The 21,652-nt window shown below is 36.0% G+C and overlaps 1 protein-coding gene across 3 annotated transcripts in view; it reads right to left on the bottom strand.

Moving 5' to 3' along the window:
• Positions 1 to 21,652, bottom strand: part of ZNF644 (zinc finger protein 644) — a 54,049-nt gene that overhangs the window by 19,923 nt on the left and 12,474 nt on the right. Inside the window, exon 1 of one of the 3 annotated variants that reach the window (XM_080602826.1) lies at positions 13,725 to 13,780. The exons of the other annotated variants lie outside the window; for them this stretch is intronic. The gene's annotated coding sequence lies outside the window, so the exon portion shown is untranslated. Of the gene's footprint in view, positions 1 to 13,724; positions 13,781 to 21,652 lie in introns of those variants that run through there. 3 annotated transcript variants of the gene reach the window in all.

Raw genomic sequence — 21,652 nt, 5'->3', positions numbered from 1 at the left:
TGACAGTTATCCATACAATTCAAAGCTAGCCATCACTTAATGGAAACTGTCTGCTACTGTGCTTGTTTTGTTTCAAATCAGCAAAAAGACAAAAATAAAATAATTTCATCTCCTAAAAGTTTGTAAGAAACAAACCTTAATATGCCATGACTTTTTTTAACCATTTAGAAGAAAAAATAAACCATATTTGGAGTACAAATATAATGGAAAAAACTTACTGCAAGAAGTTAAAACATTGTTTTCTTTGCTACCCAACTACTGAATTACCCAATTTAGAAATATGGTTTTATTCTATGTCAGCTGCGTAATAAACATTTAATATATAAGAAACAACACTATTTTATTATATTAGTTATAACATGCCCTTACGCAAATGTTCTACTAGAAAGGCCACATATTTATCTTCCCATTTCTTAGACTTCTGAATTTCTTTGCTGTTTTCAGGTGGGCCAGTTTCTACCACAATAAAGACCTCTAATAAGATCATATTCAAAGCTTTCACCCTAAAATGGTGATAACGCACCACCCAGCATGTGTCTTTACATCACAAGTTAGAAATGGGCAGTGCAAACCTGCACTAAAAATCGGTAAAGCGAAATTTAAAGGAGGGAAAGCTCCAAGGATGCACAATTACTCCAATGATTTTATCACTGAATAGTGTAAGCATCATATTATATTTGCAATGGAGTATAAAAATGTTCACAAAAAGTTCAGAAGAAATATTGTAAGTCAGTTTTGCCTGCAAGATGGTGCATTTTCCCCATTTTGCTACTGCAGTAGTAGACAAATGTATGCTGTCAATTTGAGAGCCTATATTAGCTTTTCTCAACAGGAAGCAATGTCGCTAACGAAGTGGTAAATTCAGTGTTAATGAGTGGCTTCACTGTTACCACCTCTGAGGTAAAACCCTCCATGTTCCAAGTTCCACCCATCTGTTCTGGTGTTAGGGGTTCAGAGGAAGAACAGACGCTTCCCATTTAAAGCAACCTCATTGGTACCCCCTGAACAGCAGGGAGGCAAACTGAGAACATCGTGCCTGCTTGGAGATTGCAACCCTCATTATCAGAATGGCTCCTGAAAACTTTTCACAGGTTTATGTGATGAAGACAAAACCATGTTGCTCCACATACAAAAAACATATGTTGACTTTAAATATTAGTGTTAAAGCTTGAGCTAAAACAAGGTGGATAGGGCACCACACAACCACCTTGAACTTGAGAGTCCCTTCAAAACTATCATGAACAAGAAACATTACATAGTGCAATCATATAAGAGATTCGTTTCCGTATTGTGTGTTTATGGAGATTGTGAACTATTCCATATGGATCTGATTAGAAGATTTCTATGGTAATACAGCTGTCCCTACAGATTTCAGGCTTTGAATTAAGCCTGAAATGCTTATCATATTGATAATATCACTGTTACATTTTAATCATTTTCTGCTAATTATCTTTTTTTTTTTTCCCCCCAGCTATCAGGGTGGTACAATTCACTATTATATGCACAGGACAACATGAAGAAGTTATAACAGCATGGTACTAAAGAAAACATATAAAATATATTCGCAAGTAACAGTAATTTAGAGCATTGTGATAACAGTGAGTCACATGCAATACATGTGTAGAAAATTACTCAGTAGCAATGATTCCACACAATACCATTATTTTTGAGGAAATCATTAACTTGTACCACATTCAGGAAGCCTACCACCCAAACTGAAACACTACCTAAACCTGAACATGTTGGGAGGAAAAAAAAGGAAGAAAATCAAAGACTGTAGCAACTAACATTTAATCAAGGCTATACAATATTCTTTGCATATTTCCATCGCTGTTTTGTAAGTATTGTTTTCTATACCACACCACAGATGCACACAATATTAATCCTCTCGAAATGCATGGTAAGTAAATCCTTAGTGTAGTTGAAAAAATAAACTTCAAGTTTAAACTTGAAATTTAATATCGCAAATAGTGTTTGTTATACCACGGCAAACACCATACAGTTGAGTTATTTTTTTTATTTAAGCACATAGTGCAATATACGTTGGACATAAGTGCAGAAGAGCAATGCTCAAAAAGCCTACACAAGCATACACAATTCCAGGCTCATACTATTGAAACACTTTATCTAAAAGGCCAAATTCTATTCAATTATTTTAGCTAAACCTGTAATCACTGTCACACAGTAAACAGTTATTTTTAATTTACACGATACATTGTTTATTATAGTGGAATTATTTCATATTCAAGAGTAAAACCCAACCAATTATTTAGCCAACTTCCACCCTGACTTAATTAACTACTTTTAAATTTACATATTAAATTTTTAAATATTGTTTTTCTTCATAAAATATCAGTTTCAAATCATAATGAGTTTTGCAGATATGACTGCCTGTGGCCAGATACTCTAAGCGTTAAAAAAGTGTAAGGTCAGATCTGTCTTCAAGCTGACAGATCATCATTTAAATGCCTTAAGCTAATCTTATTGTCTCAAAAATCTTGAACATCAGTATTTTTGCAAACTATCAGCACTTGCTATAACACCCTTACTACACTACATCTTGAGGTTACTACAGAAAAAATGAGGTGATAATTGCATATTAACATAATTATTCGGTAATCCCTCTCAGCAAGCTTCCCAGGTCACTCAGTAATTCAGATTAGATGCAACCTTCCTGTCATCAGATCAATGCTGTCCACTTTCTGTTCATTAAGAATTCTTTTTGATAGGAACGTACTTAATTCCACTGTTCTATGTACATTATTAATTGTATTTATTAAAAGTAGGTTTATGACATTTCCAGGTTCCTGTTTCATAATGACAACCTTTGCTATGTAGTAGTGTCACACACCAAATTTCATGCCTTCATGCAATACTAGTTCATTAAAGCTTATGCTCCAACACTAAGTGCGTTATGCTGTTGCCTACTAGCAGTTATAGCTAGATGTTTGTCAATTTCTGTTACAAAAAAACACCTTATCTTACACAGATTTACAATAGATTCAAGAGCACATGGGAGGTGAAAAATTCAGATGGAAAAAATTGATTGAGTTTGTGAAAAGCATGAAGTGTTTTTATGCATTTTGATACCAAATTTCATAGTCACAGTGACTATTAAGTGGCACAAAAACTTAAAAGCCATCTCCTGAATGGACTGAATTTACTCAGCCTAAATTAACTAAAGAAACAAATTATTTCAACAGCATCGTAATGAAGGCAAAAAGCTCTATTTGTCCTGTGCCAAGTAATTTGTCGTAAATGAAGTTCTTTAAGCAGATATGTGAATAACCAGGGCACTCAAGATTATTCAAATATTAAAGAGACAGAAAAGGTGTTTCATGCTTCCACTGATTCCATTTAATTTGTTATTTCTTCAAGACTTTGCTATGTAAAGAGAAAACTAACAAACCCCATCTCTTTATCCACAAGCATTCCTGTAATAAAGCTTTTTCAAAAGATAGAAGATACAAAAAATGATGGAACCAGTCACAGATTTTTGAGCAACAAGCGGCAGATCTGAGAGCTTAAGTATGTTATGGCACCAGACTAAAGCAGAAGCTCCTTCCATTTTGCCTCATTTGCAGTCTATTCCTATATTAATGTAGTTATGATCCATGTCAAACATTCTATCAAAAGTGAAATGTTTAAGAACCTTTGGAAAATGAAGGATTATGCAGAGTAAGTTTTACCCAGGTCAACTGAAGGAGGGGGGGGGGGGTGAGAAATCCAAAACACTTGCCTCCCAAATAATTAAGTGTATTAGCATAAACTAGCTGCACCTTCAGGGAAAAGTCATCTTTTTGGAGAGCATCTTTTTACGTGAGTAGATAGTGACAAGACAAGGGAGAATGGCTTTAAACTAAAAGAGGGGAAATTTAGATGAAAGGTTAGGAGGAAATTCTTCACTCAGAGGGTGGTGAGGCACTGGAACAGGTTGCCCAGAGAAGCTGTGGATGTCCCATCCCTGGAGGTGTTCAAGTCCAGGCTGGATGAGGCCCTGGGCAACCTGGTCTGGTGGCAGGTGTCCCTGCCCAAGGCAGGGATTGGAACTGGGTGGTCTTTTAAGTTTCATTCCAACCCAAGCCATTCTATGACCTTATTTAGAGAATATCTGGACAATATTTTTGCCTCTTCCATACAACAATTCACACTCTTCATACCTACTGAGTTTTGGGTGTTATCTAACAAGATCAATATCCAAAGCTAATATGATTAGGGTATTTTAATAATTAGAAAAATACCTATTACTAGTTATCCTCTTTATTTAAAAGCTATCTTGATCCACCCCTCAAATGGAAATAGAACTATAAAGCCTGACAACCAAAGGTCAAGTCAGTGACTCACCTTGCCTTCCTCCAGCATGTTTGCAAATTAAGTTGTTGAAAATACATTCCATTCTCCACAGCACAGGTGGAGTGTTCTTAGATTTCCTTACTTAACTTTGAAACCTACAAATTCATCTGAACATTTATGGAACTTAACTTCTGCAGTGAACTGAGGGCTAGTTTAGTATGCACAGCACTTATAAATGCTGCCCTCCCACACCTACTCTACATGCAAGCATATGATTATTACTATAACTAGTCTGAGCAGTTCCACTGAAAACTAAATTTTTCCAATTCCAATGTTTACATGAAAACATAAACATCATAAAGTTCCCATAGCTAATGAGACTCCCATATTGGGTAGTTTTCAAAGCAGCAAGAAAATACACCAACGCAAAACTAAGAATACAAAAGTTACCACCATCCACAGTAACGACAATACTACAACCTGCTATGCATTTTAATATTTCTTTTTAAACTGCACAAATTGCTCCCAATTCCTTAAAAAAGGTAGGAACAAGAAATTATGTAAACCAAAATGTAAAATTCAAAATGAAATTCACCAAGATGTCATATTGCTGTAGAAAAAGTTGTCCAAAAAGAAATTTACATTAATACAGGAGTAAATCACACAAAGTTCTCTCCAGGAGCTTGCAAAAGATCAACAGAATTGAAAAAAGATATAACTGTCATTGCTCAAGAATGGAAAATTCCCCACCAGCTTTTAATAGCTAGACAGCCTTACCACAAACAAAAGGTTTCCTGCATAGCCTGTGAGTCAAACTCAAAACTGCTACTGTGTGTGGAAGTCTCAGATTTGAGACAGAAATGTTAATTCTAATTCCTACAGTAGCACTGCAAGTCTTAACAGTACAACTACCATTTACCTCTCTTGTTGACTACCAGAATGTAGAGATTAAACTGATCTCAAACATACTCTTCTGTATTTTTCGTTAATACTGACTCAGTTTGAAACCAATTCAACTATCTGATTTACTTCTCATCTGATCACACATTACCTTAGATTTCTAAGCTATTTCTACTCTAAAACACACGCAACCAACCTCAGTGCAAAGTCTGACATTAATGTCAAACAAAAATACTGCTTCAAGGTATCAGGTGGAAAAAATGAAATAAGATTTTACCTGTATTGCAAAAAATCCAAAACGTTTATGATACAGAATAATCAGAAAGAAATAATTAGTTTCTTAGGAGTAATTTATTTACTAGTTTTTAGGATTCAGAATCTTCTAAACAGCCAACACAAAGACATTAAAGTCTACAAAATTTTTAGGAACTAAAATGCAACCAAGGCAAAAGAAGTTTCTTCATGATGAGAAACTATCAAGTTCAGATCTTCAAGGAAAAATAGGCTGGTATTCCACTAAACCATCAACCTACAAAAAAACCAACTGTCTATTCATTATACTCAGGAACATCAAAAAAACTAATTTTCGTAACACTCATTTACACGAAACTTTGTTACTAGTGAAACAACTTCTTCAAAAGCTGTGTATAAAATAGAAAAAATGTTTCTTTAAAAATGTCAGGCTTTTAGAAACTTGATTTCTGGTCTAGAATGTGTAAGAGTAATATTTTAACATCTCATGTCTGCAAGGCAACAGTTTACAACTGAAGCATGACTATCTTACACTTCAAAAAACATAGAAGAGAATATTATTACTGCCACCAACCATTCTCATTCTTATTTCTTGAATATTGATTTGCTTGGGAAAATAAACCAATTTGTCACAATGAATTGACAAATGCTAAAATCCAATACTGAAATCAATAAAATAAAAAGCAATATGATACAAGTGTCAAAAGAATCAGATGTATGACTTTCAAAAATATTCTTCTAGTTGTCAGTGCTAATGCAGCAGTTTAAGATGACGTGATCGGCAAAGACTTTTCAAAGTGAATTAGGTATTTCTAAAGAAATGCCTAGCCATTACAAAACCAAGACTTTGAATCTGGTAACTTAAGAAGTTACTTCTTGAGTAGAAACTCCAAAGGCTTCCGTAACTCCCCACAGCATTTGACAGCCCCGTCCATAAAGGATGACCAACTACTTAAGTCGTCACATTCCTGCAGTTTTATCCAGCTCCTGTTTTCAGTAGCACTAGCAAGGCTGAAGTGGCACTGCCAGTAGTTTCTACTAAAGATGAGAACTGCAATCCAATTACTGAGTTTTCCAAGATGCACAAAGACATGACTAACACTATTCCAGTAACACACAGAGAAGTTTGAAAAATACAGTCTTAATGCTCTGTGATAATACACACCGTTTCTCCTGAAAACTGCTCCCCTACATACTTTTTCACACAGAGATAGTGTCTTTTTCCTTCACACCAATCTCACATGCTCACACCTTGTTACTCTCTAAAGAAACTAAAGGTTTAAGAGAACACACTTTTCATCACATTCACCTCCATTACCTGTGTTATTCAGTCAAATGTATTCTTAGGCCTAAAGTATAGTACCAACAATTGCTTTTATCTAGACACAATAAAACAAATAATTTATTAGCTACTACAGCTACTAGCATTACAAAACAGAAGGTTTACTACTTATAGACTATAATTAAGAAAAAGTCATGCTTGGCTTTTTTTTTTTTTTTTTTAAATCAGGCTGCCAAAAATTTTAGGTTTGTGATTAGTGGTACAAAGTCTAGTTGGTGGCTAGTAACTAGTGTCAATACAGGGCACAACCCTGTTTGACATCTTTTTAAGTGATGGGGCAGAACGCACCCTCAAGCAAGGTTGCTAACGATACATAACTGGGAGAAGCACCAGAGGGCTGTGCTGCCATTCAGAGGAACCTCAACAGGCTGGAGAATGGGCTGACAGAAACCTCATGAACCTCAATAAAGCAAAGTGTGAAGTTCTGCACCATGTATCACACTGTGCACTAGCACATGCTGGAAAGCAGCTTTGCAGAGAAGTACCTGTGCCCTTGTGGCAAAGGTAGCCAATGGCACTGCATTCGGAGGACTGCTGCCAGTATGCTAAGGGAGGTGATCCTTTCCCTTTACTCTGCACTGGTGAAGCCACACTTGGAGTCCTACATCCAGTTCTGGGCTCCCCAGTACAAGAGAGACATGGAGCTACCGGAGAGAGTCCCCTGAAGGGCCACTAATTTGATTAAGAGATTGGGGCATCTCGTATGAGGAAAGGCTTACAGAGTGTTTAGCCTAGAAAAGAAAAGACAGTGTGGGATCTCATCCACGTGTGCAAACATCTGAAGGGAGACAGAACTGGACTCTCTTCAGTGGTGTCCAGTGACAGAAAAAGAGGCAAACAGGCACAAACTGACACACGAGTTTCCACCTGAAAATAATTTTTTTTTTTTAAACTGCAAGTGTGACTGGCAGAGGTTGCCCAGAAAGCTTATGGAGTCTCCATCCTTGGAGATATTCAGAAGCCTTCCAGATGTGGTCCTAGGCAAGCTGCTCTAGGTGACCCTGCTTAAGAAGGAAGGTTGGACAAGACCTCTAGAGGTCCCTTCCAACCTCAACTATTCTGTGATTCTGTTTCAGTACTCTTTTTCCACACAGTATCCCAATTCTCACTTACCTTACTCCCCGTTAAGAGTGCTACATACATTCAGACTATTTACTTTTATCTTCTATTGCAAAATATCAGAAATATAAGCATGAGTATTTTAATTAAAAGAAGTTTCCAAACACTAACTTTAGATTTACCATTTTGACAGTTTAAGAAAAGAACAACAAAAAATCAGGTATATAGGAAAAGTGCATTTTCTCTATCCCAAGCTAGGCAGAACAGATTCACAGCAAAACCCTAATTTGATGTCCCTCTCCTCCAGTGTTCCTGTTTTCCAGAGTTCTCTTTCACTAAATAAAGCAATATTATTATTCTGAAATTTATAAACCTGCATTTTCTAAGTTCCTCCTCATTTTCTATTAATATTTCTACTATTCAGGACTTTCCACAACTGTTACAATTACTTTTTCCATAGGATGAATCCCCTCTTATAGGCCACAATTTGCTTTGATGCCTTTTTGATGTGTCACACCTCAGAGAGGCCTAAGGATGCTAGATTCTCAGTGTCAGCTTTTCAGGCAATACAAGAAAAGTACTTCCTCATCATCCAGCCCATTCCCATCAGTAATGCACTTTTGTAACTGCAGTCACAGTGAGTGAGAAATTTCACAAAGACAACATGTTTAGGAAAGTACATGCTTTCTTACGGGCTCTAGTACCACCACTACAGTACTCAGAGGAAAAAAATAAATAAAAAAAGAATATGAAAGACCTGCTGTCATTGCAGAAGATTTTGGCTTGCAAAGAAGAGAAAGTCGTCTCAACATGTAGCCGTATACTGTCAAATTACTTTGCTATATGTTCGAATTATGCTTTTCTTAGCAGCAAAGCCAATTTAAGTGACTCCTGCCTTCCTCTACTCCTCCACATTTCTTCTTCCAGTTTATCAACAATTTCATTACCTAGCGTAAAAGGCTGGCATATACACTGCTGAATCGGCACAACTGACAGGCAACAACTAAGAGTAAGGGCACAAACTTTTACTAGCTTTGTTGACAGAAAAATCTAATGGAGAATCCTTTCCTAAAACTTGCATCAATAAAAAGTGAAAATGCAGAGAATTTTGTCACTCCCATATTTATCTGCAAACGACATTATAAGGAACACTACTAATGAAGCAATTTTATGCTCTAAAAGTACTTGAAGTATACTATTCAAAGTAAAATGCTAGAAGTAAATGCTACAATAATTCAACTAGGGAACATTAAGTATTACAACTTCTGAGAATACTACTGACATAAGAAATTACCTTAAATTACATGTTAGACATTATAGCTAGATTTTCTATGAAGACATACAAACACAAATCCTTTCATTAGGTTAAACAAGAAGCATTTTCATTTCTAAAACTCATCTCTAACTTTTATAAAACTCAAAACAAACCTACTCTCCTTTAAACCATAGTTCTACAGATTCAAAGCCAGTTTATTTGTTCAGAAACAAGTCATTCTTAAGCCAAGTACTGCCACCAAGTGGTGGTGAAATTTCATATGCAAATCTAATGATTCCCCAAATGCAGAGCTCACAGAACTAAAAATGTTTTCCCTGGTGCCAAATAAGTGACTGATGGTGTACTAAGAAAAAGACTTAAAACTAATCAGTCAAAGCAGAACTGCAGATTTTTCATAGTGAAATCGAAAACCAACTTTTAATTTAAAACAAAGTTTTTTCCTACAATTAGGCCCTTTTAGTCTGACACCTTTTGTGAGCAATGGGGAAAGAGCTTTCTTCCACTACAAATCCAATACACATAAGCCAAATGACTCTAATAATTAGCTGTTTTCCATAACTCTGTGCAAACCCCTAGTGATTACAACTATATGGCCACAGAAGTCGTATTTTCAGGGTACTCTCAAATTTCAGAGAAAGTCAAATTCAGTAACTGAAGCGGCTCCCCCTCCTGACTTTTAGTATAGAAACATCCAGCATTTTATTTGAACAAGCTTTACCCTTTGTTAATATGTAAAGAACACAGACATACTATTTTAATTTCATTTAACCATTTTGACAGGAATATTTCTCAAATTCATTAAGCTTATATTGTTAGTTACCTGCACAAGTTATTCCTGAGGTGTTACACCCAAAGATCATTGATGAGAACACTGCACAACAACAACATGATGCCACATAACAGATTTCCAGTACAACTTTCTTAAAGACATTAAAACAGTTTAGCTCAATTTTATTGACATATATCTTAAAATATTACACACCATTCAACTTTGGGGAGAATTCTAACTTTATTTCCCATTACACTGAAAAAAAGTGGTAATTATTTTTCTCCCAGCATGTTTTGAGACATAGTTAGCAATTTCTTATTTTTTTTCCTCTGAAAACCATTTTACTGCACACATCTTAATAGCATCACAAGTTCTAGAATTTTACCTTCTGCTGACATACTTACCCCTTAAAGCATACTATCTTTCCCAATTACAAAAATACTTCTTCCTCAAATAAACACTCTGCTTTTACTCATTTGCTTTAGAACTTCAGTGTAATGAATGACATTTAGTGACCCATAACCAGGCAAACTGGTTCTAATCAACCTCTATATTCTTTCAGTGATCAAAGGTTAAGAAGCTAGCGAGATGGTAAACGACAGTGTGAAGAAAGGCCAAAAACTCTCTTGTGTTTTTTTAGATTAAGATGAAAATATTCTGTCCACTTGGAGACTGTTATCATCCTTACTTGCAAATGTATGAAATTGAGTTTTTAGGAGACCTGCAGCTGTATAACATTGAAATTATACTTCCAACTGATAAGAAATGTAAAGTCAGTCCCCTAATAATTGTTTGGATTTTTGTTGGTTTTTGTTGTTGTTGTTTTAAGTTATTACTGTAAGTAATTTATGGCAGAAAAGCCTTCATAGTAACCAAGACAATCTGAACAGTAACATAAATTGTGTAAGATTCCTGCCTGAACCAAAGCAAAATAAATCAGGCATGCCCTAATTTATCCCGTGCCTATGACGTAAACTATGTAACCTATGTAGCTGATGTAACCTATCCTTCAACACCTGTGGTAGTATTAATCATTTATTACGTTTTCTGCTTTTAGGTAAAGCAATATTAAATACATTCAAGACAGCTTCTGGGAACAAGTGTGGTTTTGCCTGAGGTCTCAATTGGTTAAAACTTATCCTCACTCCACAAACAATTATAGAAAAATTCAGCACAATTATCTATCCACTGTAAACTTTCCTGTTACATAAAAGTGTGACCCATTATACTGTTAACACACTGAGACAGATTATTTTTTCTTAACTTTCACCCATATTTAAAAGAAGATAGGTCCTCCTATGGAGCTCAAAAGACGCAATCTGGAACTTGGAAAACCTAAGAACAAAGGCCACAGTGACCCCAATAAGGGACATTCACTGTTTGTAAATAGTATCTTACACTTGTGTATTTTTAACTGACAATAGGTTTTTTGATTTCCATAAGTCAGACTATCTTAGTATCTACATTTGCAATTAGGAAAACAAGTGATTGCAATTAAAGCAAAAAATTCTAAATTCGTTACTCACATAAAGAAAACTTGCATAGAAAGCACACTTTCAGTCATTAGGAAATGCCTTCTTGTAAAGTATACAAGATGTTTGAGTGAATCATTAAATCACATTTTCAACTAGTGCTTTAAGTGACATAAGCTTATGTGAAAGGCCAAGCCTGCACTGAATTGCGTGAGTTAAGTTCATTGTTTAGAAGTCTACAAGACACTGCAGTGACTACACTAATGAGTGGAGACAGAAGACACACAGTTGGTAAGTACAGGCTTCGTTAAAATATTTCAGAGTTGTCCTTTCTGCCATTCTCCAAATCTTCTTCAGCTCTGCTACGTTGCTTTTCAGTCACAGGATTAAACTAGCACCAAGCTTCAATACAGTTTGTTCGTACCATAGCACAGCACTGCAAATTCATATAAATGGATATTTGTTTTTTGGTTTGTTCCCTGATAATAGGTACTATTTTCATTGATTTATTGACTATTCAATTGTCATTTTCATAGTTCCATCAGAACCTCAAGATCTCCTCCAATCAATAACAATATTGATTAACTGTCATCATACTGTTTGCATATATTCTTTCACATTTTTCTGTCCTCTTGCTGTGTATGCAAGAATACATACAGGCTTTCTCCTCAGAGACCAGCTTAATTCTATTCTACATAGCTAACCACAATTAAGATGAAAGGTCTTTGTAATTTCATTCAGAAGATTGATTTCACACTCAAAGAATACAATCAGTCACTTACATGTTACAGACTTCTCAACTAACTTTCTGTATTTAAACCAACAACAAGATACCACATAAATTAAAGGGACAATGTAAGCTAAGTACTAAAAGCATCAGAAGGCACAATGACCAATTTAAACCTTACTGTGAAATGACATCATCTGCCTAGCTAGGATTCTTTTGTTTTAAGCCCAACCTCAGATAAAGAAAATTACTTCCTTTTGCAGAGTTACATTTATTCCTTTTCTCAAAGCAGCACATTCTATAAAGCTGCAATGTCAGTCAAAGGCATAAAACATTCCTCTACACGTAAGTATATGCATACTATAGCAGTATAGCTTATTTTGTAGTTCAGAAGACAATTCATAATTTAAGTCCTGAATCAGTTACACATTATACAAAGAAAAAAAAAAGAATTGTTTTCGATTCCTCACGGAGTATTCTGTTAAAAATCAACATTTTACAGTTGACAGTAGTAGCTCTAGAAGTCCTAGCAGAGCAGAAAATACTAACAAAGCAGGTCGTGCCAATTTTAAAATGCACGTACTACATTTTTAAAAGCTATATTAAGTATTAAGTCTAAGATTAGAAATGAAGTACAAGCTCACTTGAGCAAATGGGCTTCCCTCTCACTTGTTCAAAATACAAAGTCACCATGAGCAGCTAAATTCTAAGATGACATACCAGTAAAGAGTGAGCAGAAAACTTGAGAATCCAGCTCTTATTTGCTAAGGAAGCCTGCATACCTAGTTCCATCAAGACCCATGTCTACATTAATGAGAATTTACTGAACTATGCATTCTTACCTAAAGATACTCATGAAAGAGTCAGGCTAAAACAGCTTAAAGCAAATTGCTCTTAGAAGTGTTTAATGTAACTTAATGGAGAAAGATTAATTTTATAGTCCAAAGTATTCCCGAAGCAGAACACTAAACAATGTGAAGAGAAGCAAAATCTGTGTTTAGCTAAATTCTGTCTCAAAATAATTATTGTAATTGCGGGGTGTGGACAAGAAGTGTTGAAGTAACAGATTTTTTTCTTTCCCTAAACTGACAGCTTGCAACTGCAAATGGAAACCCAGATTCTACAGTAAGTCTTCATATGCTTTGTCTTACAAATAGCTCCCAAAAGAGCTAAGGACAGGATAGGGAAAAAAAAAATCATTATAAAAATTTGCTATTCTGGTAGCTGGTCAGATTTATCACATGGTTATTTATTAATAGTAGAAGTGCAAGTTTAACACACTGTTTTGACAATGCAATGTACATTTTCAGTACTTAGAAACCAGGTAGGTAGTATGCAGGAAACAAAATTAATCTCAAGTACTCATAATTCTGGCTCTCAACGACTAAGAGAATGCCATGATAGCTTTTTGACTATAGTAGTTTGCAGGAAAAAACATAATTGTCATAATAATTTTAAGTACTGGGGAAGAGGGTGTTCCTATTTTTGTATCATAATACTGTATACATAAATCACAGTAATCTAGATACAAGTTGCAATACAATTCATTTTTTCAATGACTTTTTGTCCTGAGTGTTTAGCTGTATGTCTAACAGACCCAAGGAATCCAGGGGAAAAAAAAAAAATCTACTCACCTTTGTTTGTTTTATTTGCATTAAGCTGTGAGATCCACTTCCACATTAAAACAAACCTGCAAAGTAAAATGAAAATTTACTGTACAGCTGTCATTGTTTTCTGCTTGTGTTCTGTCACACCAGCCAAGAAAAGCAAAACAAGAAATTCCTACTCACAGATGAATTCTACCAGTTTTGTCTCAGGTTGGAATATCAAAATTCTAGTGTCTTTCTATCAAATAAGCATGATTTTCAAATAACAAGTGTTGTTACTAATCTACCAAGAAACCATATCAAGTATACTTATGCTATTAAACTAAGTGGGTAGAAAAGGGGGAAAAAAGTTGCATGACAAGAAAAGTTCTCCTGCATCCTCTGCCAGTGCCTTCACACTCAGCTATCTTATGTTCACTGAATGGGGAATGAAGCACATAGAGGAAATGGTTACAAATGAAAGCATTTTTCTAACCTTCTTAGCAAAAACTATCAGCATATCTGAAATTAAGTGTTGGACAGTTTTAATACCAGGCCTCATCAACTCCTTGCTTTTCCTAGGAAAAAGTTAACTATCATTTTAACTCTAGCTGGCCCCTTTAAAAATCTTAACCTACTTTGCCTTCATGAAGGCTGATTAATGTCAGATTAAACGGTCTATTTTCAGTTTTTCAGGATCTTCAAAATAACTACACAAGGAAACTTTTCACTTTCTAGTTGGAGGCATCAAGCTACATGACATTTGGAAGATACTCTGAAAGTCACTGAAGTTGCACACGACCAGATTCGGGTACAGCATCTCTGCAGAACTGGTTTATTACCTATGAAGACAACCAGCACACACTTTTCCAGCAGAGGTTATTCATATCTAGACTAAACTCATGTATCTATCACCAGAATTAACTCCGAAGGAGATACGTATTCTCACATACTACCTAAAGATTCCTAAGTTTGTCAGCTTTTTCAATCTGAGTTCCCCAGTCAGCCTGTCTCAAAACCACCTGTCTAAATTACAAAGGCAACATAGTTTTCACGGTTCCTGACTCAACTGCAGACCGAATCTTTGCATCGAAAGACTGAGCCCAGACAACCGAAGGAGACCACTGCAGTAATCCAGCAGACTGTAACACTTTTTTCATGGAACACCTTATTCTGGACCTAGCAGTTCAGACTGTTGCATGAAACCAAAAGCCTTAGCCTACATAATCTGGAAAGCATCTACTCCTTAGATAAAGCTTAAATACAGGTATTCTCGAATGTAGTACTCTTTGTTCACAGGGAGCTCACAAAGCACTTCAGAGAGAAAAAAAGCAGGGTTACCCGTTATCTACATCTGGCACAGAAGTAAAGAGAAGGGAACACAGAAGATGGACCATCATAATTAGGATATTGTCCAGCTGAAGGGAAGGTGACAAATTTCACCACGAGACTACCAACAAGCAAACTGCTGAAGGACCAAAGGGCTGGCCACCACAGCCCTGAGTTACAATTCTGCAGGGCCCTTTGAAGTTTAACTCCCCCTTTTGCGATTTCAAAACCTCCAGTGTTCAAAAATCCACCCCACGGGAGACGCCACCTGCAGGGGCATGCAAGTATTTCAGTGCAGGCAATACAACCCGCAGTGAGACACACCGACCTTAGCCCAGACTACTGACAGCATCAAGACTCGCACTGTTGAAAGTGGCCAAGCCTACACTACTTAACCAACACTCACCCCTCAAAGTCCTTCTGCTGTCAAGGAGAATTCCTCTCACTCCAGCACAAACAATCAAATCTTAACACCTACTACTCATTTCAAGGGTGTTGACATTTGAAATAACCAAGCACCTGAAATTCTTTCCCAGTAGATCCAAGAGAGGTAGTTCTCCAAGACTCCTCAGGGAAAGGCAAAGATTTCAAAATCACAAATGCTTTGCCTCTGATTTTTCCTGTCTTAATTCTCATTATCAGGAAAGGAAGTGGAAATGAAAGCAGCTCTCCCTCACCAGGTAATAAAGCAAGCATTAGAGGCGACTGGGAAGCTGGTAAGAAATGCAGTTACAGTGCACTCAGCTCGAGGCCTCACACAAGGGAAAAGTGGCCCACAGTAGTAAAAGGACTGCTACAAAAATGTTATGCTTCTGACCACTGATACGCAGCTAGTCTATTCTCCAGCAGAGAACAGCAAGTAGGAAGAAAACTGCAAAGGCAGAGATGGGCAACACCTTACAGGTACCCCCAGTGATATTAAAGGGACATGGACGGACTCAAAGTGTCTAAAAGTACAAACATTTCTCAAACAATAAATATGAAGTAAGGCTGGTTTGTGGGCAGGGATTTCGCCTTGCCCAGTGGAAAAAAAAAAAAGCAGCATATCAATGATACTTCTTTTCATACAACACTGGAAAAAGGCCAAAGCAGGCACAAGTTCTCCAGTTTATATGCAATGACTAAATCACATACGCAGATATTGCTCAAAGATAGAAGCACAGTAACTCAAGCATGTGCACACTACAGAAAGAGAGAAAAAGATTCTCAAAAAGCATCTGAGGAGTAAGCTAAAAATATGCAGGCTGTAAATTAATTGTTGATGATCACAACACACCAGTTAAAAAAATGAAATCTTTCTGACTAGCTGGAGATCAGCTCCAAAAGCTTCCATTATACTGCTTTTCCAAGTATACAACAGTTATAGTTGCTACCTCCAAATTCAGGTTCATTAACAACAGTTAAGGTAACTACTTTCCCACCTATACAAATAGAGAACATTTCATCCATGACCCTTGTATCAAGCTCACAGCCATTCACAATACAAGGTTTACATGAAGACAAATAATCTGAGTTCAGACATGAGGTACTTCACAAAACTTGCTCAACTACCCCCTTGGTCATTACCACCGCATTTTATTTTTAAGACTAAATTTGCTTTTGTTCACCTCCTATTCAAGTTATTAGGGTCCTGCTTGCAATAATGAAGTATCTCCTAAATCATGCCCCTCTCTGGGGAGAAGAATTATTCTTAGTATAGATTCTTATGTTTGAGAAACATAAGAATGCAAAGGTGTACAATGAAAAAATAAAATTTGCAGTAATCCTGCTACGAGTTCTGATGCATTTTTCTACCATTTAGTCCTTATCTCTAATAGAAAAATTCTTTCCTAACAGATCTGTAACAACTGATACTTCTACATCTATCCAGGGAAAGACCCTTAACTATCTCTAACCACCACCTTCTCCTGGAAAGGTTGCAGTCAGGAACATAAGGACATAAGGTGTTCTTTTTTTTTGTTGCTGTTTTTTAAAAGTAAGGAGTTATAATGTAATATAAAGCTTGCTTTTGCCTCCATAGCTGCTTTTGGTTAGAGGGGAAGGAAGGAAGACAAAAGAACAAAGTCTAGAATAAACTGTAAGAACTGCTTTTGTTAGTGTAAGATGCAAAAACCACAAAACCAATAGAAGAACAATATAACTATTAAAATGCAAAAACACAGCACAACCTTTGCAGCTGTAGTCTTAACTTCAAGTACTTACAGAGATTAACAAGACTTCACTAGTTGGTTGAGAGGGACATTTACCTTTATTAGGACACTGATGTCCCAGCAATAAGATCTGCTAAATTCAAAGGTGGTGGAGAGATTTGGCAGGAGAAGGGATCGAAATTTCCTTCTAATAGCTGATGCTGCTCTGGAAATCTTCTATAATCTTACAGAAATCTAATAAACCTAACAAGGCAGAAAAAACAGCTAGCAGAAAGCAGAAGTTACAAAAAGCCCAGAAGGCGCTCCAGTTAACACCGCACCCACAACTACCAAGGATAAAATAATTTTAGAAGAGGACTGAAAAAGGAAAAACCTAGCTGACAGTAGCCTCTTTCAAATCAGTTACTACAGCTGAATACAAACCCAGACTTCCATTTTATCAACAAGTAGTCAGCAATAGCCTCATCTGTACAAAATGTAGCTTCAGCTCTCTGCTAGTAGAAGTGGTTTTGATGCATTTTGATTTCTATTGAAAAGTATAAACCTAACTTAACATTCTGTACTGACAAATATATAGAACTAACATTCAGCGTATACTAAAAAAACACCCTGAATTTGAACATGAGATTCTTCTCTAAAGCCACAAAATGAATTCCCTTTGAGAATTTGCAAAAGTTATCTGAACCTGTACTACCCCAATCAAATGAATTATAAATGTCACAATCTATTTTACCAAAAAGTCAAATTTGCAAAGGAAAAATAACAATCACGGTTCTTGGAATAGTTACTGCAAAGTGTTATTTACATGCAAGTACCCTAATGAAGCCATAATTATCCAGAGGTAAAATTAAGCATAAACTTAACACTTCACAACCTACATGGAGACAAAATTTAAGTCCTTTTATTGGAGATGCTTCTGCCTTCAAAGAGTGTTCAGTGACTAAAAGAAAGCAAAAAAACAAGGGACTGAGAAGACTGCCTCCTGCATTTTCAGTCTCCTGCTAGATTTTGAGTTATATATGAAAAAAATAGTTCAAAGAAGCTACAGTTCTTCAGTTATCTATTCACCACAGTAAAACGCACAGGCACAGTTCCCAAAGCTGTGGTGGGGCTTTCACATGGAACTGCTGAAATCTTTAATTTTTCTACTCACAGGAAGTTTTGCTTTTTGACAACACCCCATATGGGATGGCGAAGCACTTCAAGGAAAAGTACGACAGCATAGGAGATGAACACAACCAATCATCTCCAGACTGAAGCTGTTTCAGTCCAAACAAGATGATTACAAGTAGATGAATGCAACATCAATAGGACTATCACAGTGGAGAAAAAAAAGTAGTCAGAGAATAACTTGATAAAACACAAGCTTTTTTTTTTAAATCAACTTATCAATCAAGTCAAATGACAAATTTAATTATTATTTAAAAAATGTCTATTACTTGGATGAAAAAAATGGAAAAGCCCTCGGAGGGAAAAACATTCTAGGTAGGCTGGGGTTTGGACTAATAGAACATCCATTAGTTAAAAAGGTTGCTTTTCATCTCCATCTCTAAACAGATATAGAAGTAAGCATGTAAATGTGTACACAACAGGCACACAATCAAGATGGAAAGACATCTACAGAGAAACAAGAGGATATGAACAAAAAGCAGAAATATTTAAGAGCTGTTTGCTTTGAGCATGTATCATTCAGCAAGCAAATATATAACAATCAACATACAAATGAAAGCATCATAAAAGCACTAAATTCAAGTATCAGTTTAAAGATAGAGTTCTGAAAACATTTAGAACTTCCAGACCTTAAGAAAGAATATCAATATATCATCTCTGAAGGGTACTTATCAATGCAGTTTACCCACCAAATAAGATAAGCTGTAATATTCTAAACATTGTTGATATCCAATGTTTACAGTCCATCAATATTCAACTAAATCAAACGGCATTCCTCATGCCATAACTAACAATGATAGTTAACAGAACATAAGCAATAAGCTATAGAGAAATAATTCACCTTCTTTCTACATTATTTCTTTACCAGTTTAAAGTACTGGTCAATATGGCACTTGCATGATAAACACCTGTAGGTTTTCAGTCATCCTTCAGCCTATTTATCTTGACCACATGAACTAGCTCATGGTTCCCTGCAGTTACATACCTTAACCATAACCGCTTCTCTCAAATAGGATTCTCTCAAGAAAAGTCTAAAGCAGTGTGACAACACATCTCCATTTCACTCCAAACTACTGACACAGTACATAACCTTGGCATCATCCTTGACATTGAACACTCCTCTTTTCGTTAGACTATCAGCAAAATCTCTTCAATACGTTACCTGTGCAGTAACTGCCTCAGCCCTTTAGCTATGGAATTCCTCTCTCCTCCAGCCTGAATTACAATGTGTTCCTTCACTGTATCACCACATATATGCTTTATATACAGCACACCAAAATACAGCAACATACCTTCCGACCATGAGCACTGCATGAACGTGCTCCAGAAAACAGACACAGTTACAAGAGATCTTGTGTACTTCAGTTGGTCATGGTTCCTTCAGAATTTCTAGTCCAGGTTTGCATACTTCAGTTTCTCAGCTGAAGTAAGTTTTCAGAAATCCAAAACAGAAAGCTTTTTCACTAAAGTACTTTTTCCTAAAGGCAGTCTTTATTTTTTCAACACCTGAGGCAGCACCTTCCACTTGCTCATTTTAATAAAATACCTTGTTCCACTTCAAAGTTCTTTTTCAGAGTAGCAAACTGTACTGTTGTTGCATGTTTGTAGTGTCATCCTCTCTTCTACAAAGCCCATTGAATTTTGATAAAACAAAAAGGAGGCAAAGCTGAGCATAACAGTCAAAAAGTTTTCACAGTTGTGTACACCCAACTGGTGCACCCCCTTTCATTTATCACAAAGCAACAACATTCCACTGTCCAAATGACTTTTTTTTTTTAAAAAAAAGATTATGCATTTTTCTACGGTCTTGAAAGATGTAATTTATATATTTGGCACGAGTCTGAGATGCAGTAAATGAGGCAGTAGGATTCTGCTGAAATGAGTCAGAAGATTGTTTTGTACAAGATTGTGAAGATGTGAAATAGATTGTAAGATAAAAATAATAAACATGTACATACAAAGTAAATAAAGCATATACAGTACTTAAGAAATACCATGCTTTAAGTACAGATACTTGCATTCCAAGCCTTAGGCAACCAGACACTTTAACTAAGGGCCCTCTCAACTTCTCACCAATGACCACTGAATAATCTTTCAGAAGTCCCCTTAATACAGAACTGTTACCAGCTCCATCTCTACTGGATGAATTGGGTGCTTTTTCAGTCAAGACATCTGACAGAGAACTTCTCAAGAAATTGAAAGCACTGCAGAAAAGTGGGAACTGCTATAGGTATACAAGACGTACCACACATATGGGACTTTGATGAAGAGTAGATAGTTTATTCTCAGCCTATACCCGCCCCCAAGCCTGCCACCTTTGGAATCCTGACAAAAACAAAAATTCATCATTTAGTCTTCACACATTCATCACACTTCACACATCCATTTCCTGACCGACTTCTTCATTATACCCCTCTGAAATTCTTCAGTGTCACTGTGTTCTTCACAATTAATGAAAAAAGGCAAAAAGTTAATTCCAGAATACATACATACACATCCCTATGCAATGAAGTATAATGCAGATGGCTGCATGGATACCACTCTTAAATACACCCCTTTCTTATTTTTAAATTTTCAAACAGGATGTAGGTTTTCTATCTTTTTAAAGTTTAGCTCAAAATACAAAACTGTCTCAAAAAAAGCTTTGCTGAAAAAAAATATTAAGGGCTTAATTTCTGTAAAACAGAATTATGTTGACACATACCAAATAATTTGTAAAATAGCATTAGTTTTCTTTTAAAATGATTATTGAAAGAGATCACTTACCATACTTTTTTTTCCCTGCAAGTTGTTTTATAAGGACAAAGCTATTAGTAAAATTTAAAACCATTAAGCAATTTATTTTTGCAGAAAACAATTTTTTAAATTATTTACTAGAAATTAGTCTTTCCAGTAAATAGATTAATATTCTAAAACAAGAAGATTGATGATATCCATTAATATCTAAGTGGATTTAAATCTCTGTTTCCAGTATGGACTCTTTAACCTAAAAGAAATATCTTATGCAACGTATCTAATAGTAGATGAAAGCAGCACATTAATAGTCAAGCCATGTTGTTACTGTAGCAACAATGATTTCGGGTAGCCATTTTCTCTTCAGCTTTAACACCCTTCCATCACCAACAGTTCTTGCTACAATCTCTGTAGAAATCCCAAGACTGCAAATTGCTCAAGTTTCCTCTCTGGCTACATACTTTAGGATACCTCCCTCTAGACTATTTTCTTTAGTCAAGTGTACTCACCTAACAGCATTCTCTAACGCTGTACTCTACACAATTTCAGCTTACACTAATGAAATCATAACAGTATGGCAATGCACTTTTAGAA

This window comes from Anser brachyrhynchus (genome assembly GCF_964034855.1).
Source record: "Anser brachyrhynchus genome assembly, chromosome: 8".
Classification (NCBI taxonomy): Eukaryota; Metazoa; Chordata; class Aves; order Anseriformes; family Anatidae; genus Anser; species Anser brachyrhynchus.
The sequence above is the reverse complement of the archived record's forward strand: the minus strand, read 5'-3'. Positions and strand labels throughout refer to the sequence as shown.